The sequence below is a fragment of the Meriones unguiculatus genome, chromosome 7 (genome assembly GCF_030254825.1).
Source record: "Meriones unguiculatus strain TT.TT164.6M chromosome 7, Bangor_MerUng_6.1, whole genome shotgun sequence".
NCBI classification, from domain to species: Eukaryota; Metazoa; Chordata; class Mammalia; order Rodentia; family Muridae; genus Meriones; species Meriones unguiculatus.
Genome location: NC_083355.1, coordinates 26,244,580 through 26,250,579, shown reverse-complemented (window position 1 = coordinate 26,250,579; position 6,000 = coordinate 26,244,580).

The window sequence follows — 6,000 nt, the reverse complement described above, 5'->3', positions numbered from 1 at the left end:
TATTTCGTGTCTGAGTTGCCTCCCCGTATGTCTGTGAGGCCAGAAGAGGGCATCCGATTCCATGAACTAGAGTTGCAGATGATTATAAGCCACCTTGTGGGTGCTGGGAAAATAAACTTGGGTCCTCAGGAAGAGAAACCAGTGCTCTTAACTGCTGAGCCATCTCTGCAGCCCCTCTTGGTATCATTTTTAACATGTTTTTATATCCCTACAATCTCAACTCACCCCCCCCCAATAAATTACTTACTCCTAAGAATAGATAATTTCTCCATCTATACCTCCTAAGTGGTGCCAGACAGATGACCTCATTCAGTGTTCACTCGGCTGCAGAGTTGTCCTCCATCTTCCAAACGGAGTCAGGAACTGCTGTAAAATGGAATTTCTCAGGGCGAGGCACCACCTGAAAAACTGCTGCTTTACATAACATGGAGTAATTCAGAGCAGTGCAAAATCTTGCCTCAAAGGCCGTGGACTGATGTTGGATAAGGTTGCCACAGTAAAACACAGATCAGCTTTTTTTAAGTTTATTTTTTTCCCCATGAGACAAGAGTCTGACTCTGACGTAGCCCGGGCTGGCTTCAGACTTGATGTATGTACAGTTAATAACCTTGAACCCTTAATCCTTCTGCAAGAACAGGGAGGATCATGAGTTCAAGGCCCACCTGGTCAACAGAACAAATTCAAGGCCAACCAAAATAAGAGGGAGAGCATGGCTTAAGGATGAGGTCAGGGGCTATAGCTCAGTGGTAGAACGTTTGCCTAGTATTCCGGATGCCCTCAATATAGTCCCTAGCACTGTAAAAATCAGTGGGGGAGCTGGGTGATGGTGGCACATGCCTTTAACCCCAGCACTTGGGAGGCTGAGACAGGTGAATCACTGAGTTTGAGGCTAGCCTGGTCTGAAGAGTGAGTTCTAGGACAGTCAGGACTACACAGAGAAACCCTGTGTGGTGGTGGTGGTGGTGGTGGTAAATTTGTGTAAAAACAGAAAGAAGAGGAAGAGGAGGAGGAAAAGAAGAGAAGGAGAAGGAGGAAAAGGAGGAGGAAGAGAAGGAAAAGGAAGAGGAGGAAGAAGAGGAGGAGAAGGAAAAAGAGAAGGAGGCAGAAGAGGAGGAGGAAGGGCCAGTGAGAAGATTCAGTGGATAAAGGCAATTGCTGCCAAGCTTGATGGCCTGAGTTAGATCCTTGAAATTCACATGGTACAAAGAGGGAATCAACTCTTACAAGTTGTCCTCTCACGTTCACACATGCTTTGAACAGGTACATACACATGCACACACACACACAGACCGACAGACAGACAATGTAATAACATCTTTTCATGCTTTATTTTCCAACACAGTAAACATGGCTCTGTGTGTGTGTGTGTGTGTGTGTGTGTGTGTGTGTGTGTGTGTGTGTGCTGGGGATGAAATTCTGGGCCACACACTCACTTGGCAAGTGCCCTACTACTGAGTTACAAATCTCCAGCTTAATTGTTACCCAATAAAAGTTCTATTAACAGGCCTGAGGGAGGCTTTCTCCTTAATGCCAGCAATCAGTAATGTGGGCTGATGTTTGATAAGGTTGCCACATAAAACACAGATAACCTTCCTAATAAGCAGACCTATAATCCCAGGACTAAGGGGGCTGAGCCAGACAATGAAGAGTTTGAGGCTAGCCTGGGCTACAAACCAAAAGCTTGTCAAAACAAACAAACAAACAAACAAACAAACAAACACCCTGAGAACAACAAAGCACTGTTGTTTGTAGTGGCCTACTTGCCTTGCTTGCGCACACTACCCTGGTATGTGGAAAGCCTTGACTTCTATCTCTAGCAGAGAGGGGGGCAGCGAGAGGAACATGCAGGAGAGGGTGTTTTAATCTCCAAAGAGATTTAAAAGACTTAGAACATATTTTTTTTTAATTTATTCTGTTAATCAGGCCAAAGTGGATCCACTCAGTTACCAACACCAAAAAGTCCCATAAACCACTAACAACAACAGCAAGCCAGATTCAAGGGTTCTGGAAAAAAAATGGATGTTTCTGCTTTTTCAAACTGAAAGTGAAAATAAGGAACTTGATTTGTATTGCTATCTAGGGTAAAATTAGTTTGGTCATGGTTCACTGGAGACTGCAAACCCAGGCAGCTGGGCTCTGAAGAGATCACGATTTTTTTTTTTTTTCTCTGCTGCTGCTGCTCCAAATTGAAAAAGAAATAATGGCTGGAGAGATAGCTCAGTGGTTAAGAACACTGGCCCCTCTTCCAGAAGACTCAGATCACAGCTATCCAGTTCTAGGGAATCTGACACACACACGCATGCACGCACGCAAAACAACTCGTGTGAAATAAAATAAATACAATTGAAAAAAGAAAAAAAAAACACAAAAACTCAGTCCCCACATGGGCCAAATGTTGTGAAAGCTTTGGCTTTTGTGGAGAATGAAAACAAGCCTCTTTGAGTGATGTAATTTTTATCTTTCCTTGGGTCAAAGTCAAAAAGCTAAAGTGGGCTGAGAGGTCTTGAGTAAAGCCTTCCACGGGCATTCCTTGTTTCACTCAACTCTCAGCAGGCGATTCAAGGTACCATGGGTGCTGGGTCCTGGATATGGAGGTACGAAGAAGGCAGGGTGCTTACTTTTTGGGAGCTCATCTTTAATGTGAGCCGGACTCAAACCCTAGGACCCCGTGGCTGGGGTGTGGCAAGTGTTGAGTGAGGGAGAACGGGGATCAGTGCCGTACCTAGGCAGGTTGCAGAAGGTCTTGGAGATGTGAGCTGAATTCTGAGGAAGAAGCAGTGTGTTCACCCCCTCCTGCTGCTGTAACAAATGACACACACGTTCAATGGCTTAAACCGGGGTTGGGGGGTTGGGGCACACACCTGGAATCCCAGAACTGGGCAGTCTGAGACAGGAGGATTATGAGTTTGAGGTCTGGGAGCAAATGGGCTACATAGTATGTTAGAGGACCCTGTGTAAATAGGGAGACCCTCCCTCAACACACACACACACACACACACACACACACACAGACATTAACTGACGATATAAATAAATAAATAAATAAATAAATGAGAGAGAGAGAGAGAGAGAGAGTGTGTGTGTGTGTGTGTGTGTGTGTGTGTGTGTGTTCTGGATGCAGAAGTCTAAAGCAATTTTAATGGAACTAACATCGCCAGTTTTTAATGGAACTGTGCACGGGTTTCTTAGAAATGGGTCCAACATTTGTGTGTATTACAACACAGCACCAAGGGTCGCGAGTGGCTGTGAAATGCCCCGTGGCAGAGCTGGTTCATTGACGGCCCTCTATAATTTTCGGCTGCACCGCTTTAACAGCTGCATTTTCCGGTTCAGTTTCTCTTGGCTTTTCTTATCAAGACACCTGAGGTCATGGGTAGGGGTCCCCATGAAATTAAAGATGTTGCCTGCATCTCAAGATCCTTAAATTCATTTTATCACTATCGTTTTGTTCTCTTGAAACAGGGTTTAGCTAACTATGGGCTTTTTCAAATTTTAGGACGGGGTTTCATGAAGCCAAGATTGACTTTGAGCTCTCCACAGATGCGCCTGCCGAGTGCTGGGATTAAAGATGTGTGTTCCCATGCCCAACTTCCTTCCCGTGCCTTTAAAATTAATTAGTTTATTTTCATGTGCATTGGTGTTTTGCCTTCAGGTACACCCGTGTGAGGGTGTCAGATCCCCTAGAACTCGAATTACGAACATTTGTGAGCTGCCAGAGTTCTCAAACACCAAGCCATCTCTCCATACCTTGTTAATGATTAGTCCTTAGGAAATTCAAACCAACAACTCACAAAGCAATTTTTAAAATAATTCTAATAAGCTCGGCGGTGGTGGCGCACGCCTTTAATCTCAGCACTCGGGAAGCAGAGGCAAGCGGATCTCTGTGAGTTTGAGGCCAGCCTGGACTCACAGAGTGAGTTCCAGGACAGCCAGCACACAGAAACCCTGTGTCAAAAAACTAATGATGATGATGATACAATCTAAAGCCCCCTAAATAGATGCTAAGAAAGTACTTTTGATTCTTGACTCTTTTTGAGACAGGGTTTCTCTGTGTAGCCTTGACTGTCCTGGACTGCCTGAGTGCTGGGATTGCAAGTGTGTACCACCACACCTGGCTAAAATTCAAATTCTTATTGCAGCCATTTTACAGAATAAACAGTCGCTTGGAGAAGTGCAGCGGCATATCAAGGTGACCTTAAAGCTTAGTGTAGCGCTGGCATCCTGTCCCGTTCTGATCTTTGGCTCCTAATGTGTGACCCTACTTCTGGCAGCTCACATGAACAAACATCTTTTTGCTCCAGATAGGGAACCCAGTGACAGATCAGAACATGGTTATCGCTGAAGTACAACTTGGTGAGCCATGAGTTTTATTGGTGGTTACTTCTAGAATCATGGGTGAAGGGAGGATTCACAGACACCGGTACCCCAAGAGCCCACCCCAACGTGAGTGACAGCTCACAAAAGCTGAAAACCCGGAACACACTGCACAGACTTGGGGTAGCTCAACAGGTAAGATATCTGTTTTTTCTCTACACACACACACACACACACACACCTCGCTGTCTGTTAATTATTACTCAATATTCAGGTCAAGTTTTCTTTTAGCTTCCAGAAATAAGACAGGACAAACGAGTCTGTAGCTTTTTTGGTCTGATTTATTACAGTTTAACATACTGTTCTCTGCTAGGGTTTGCTCCAGCTAGTTCAGTTGTTCCGAGCTACGGTCCAGCAGCTGGTCTGGCCTCTGTTTCTTCCTGGACGCTCAGTTGGTCACTGCTTTTTCTGGGCAGCTCAGCTTGCCTGAGCACATCTCCCACCCAGCACTACTGCTTCTCTCCCCTTGGGGAGGGAAGGTTCTATTGGATCTGGCCAGTTTTGGAGACATCGTCTGCTCTCTGAACATAAGAGGCTTCCCTGCAGGATGGGGTGTTCCACCTCCCCTTAGGACTCCCTCTTCTCGATAGGCTTTCCTGGGAGATGGAAAGTTTGAATCTGGAAACCACCACCCCATGGCTTCTCAAGGGCTGCTGGGACTAGTGCTTTTTCTGGCACTCCTCCCCCCCCCCCCCAAACAACATGGAACACACAGGAGTGTACAAGATGACATTTGGTCGTGGCAGGGAGTTCAGCACTGGGCCAGTCTCTTGTTCCCATGGGGAACATTCTCCACACCTACTGTCTCCCACGCTGCCTGTTCTAGACCTAAGGGATTTAAAACAGCTTCCTTTGAAGGGTAGCCAGTCCTCTGCTACCTGATTCTCTGTGTTGAATCTTTGAGAGTTCCAATCATACACAAGCCTCAAAACCCAAAACCCAACTTATATACCACCCTTCTGCATCCTCCGAGGAGCCTGTCCTGATTTCATCTCTCCCCCAAGTTTCCTCCTTACCAGGTTGATGTGAGCCTCTTGTCTTACAACACATTCAGTTCCTCATTTAAATAGTCGAGACCTCTGAGTCTCAGTTCCCTCTCCTGTGATAATACTGGGAAGATTGAGTTAAAAAAGAAACAACAGAGGACCAGTGATGTAGTTCAGTAGTGTAGTACTTGCCTAGAAAGAACTTAGCTTCTATACCTGTGGTGGTTTGAACAGGTTTGGCCCCCTGTTCAAATTCATGTGTTTGAATGCTGGGTCCATGGGGAATGGCACAGTTAGGAGGTGTGGCCTTATTGGAAGGAGGTGTGGCCCTATTGGAAGGAGGTGTGGCCTTGTTAGAAAAAGTGCGTCACTTTGGAGGCTGAGCTTTGAGATCATATATGCTCAAGCTCCGCCCAGAGTGAAATGCATCCAGTCTCTTCCTGGCTGCCTTTGGATCAAGGTGTAGAAATCTTGCCTCTCCAGCACCATGTCTTATAAAGGAAGAGCATTTAACTGGGGCTGGCTTGCAGTTCAGGGGTTTAGCCCAGCTTAAATTCTACATCCTTAAAGATTTATCTATTTATTATATAGTGTTCTGCCTGCATGTGTGCCAGCAGGCCAGAAGAGGGCACTAGAACTC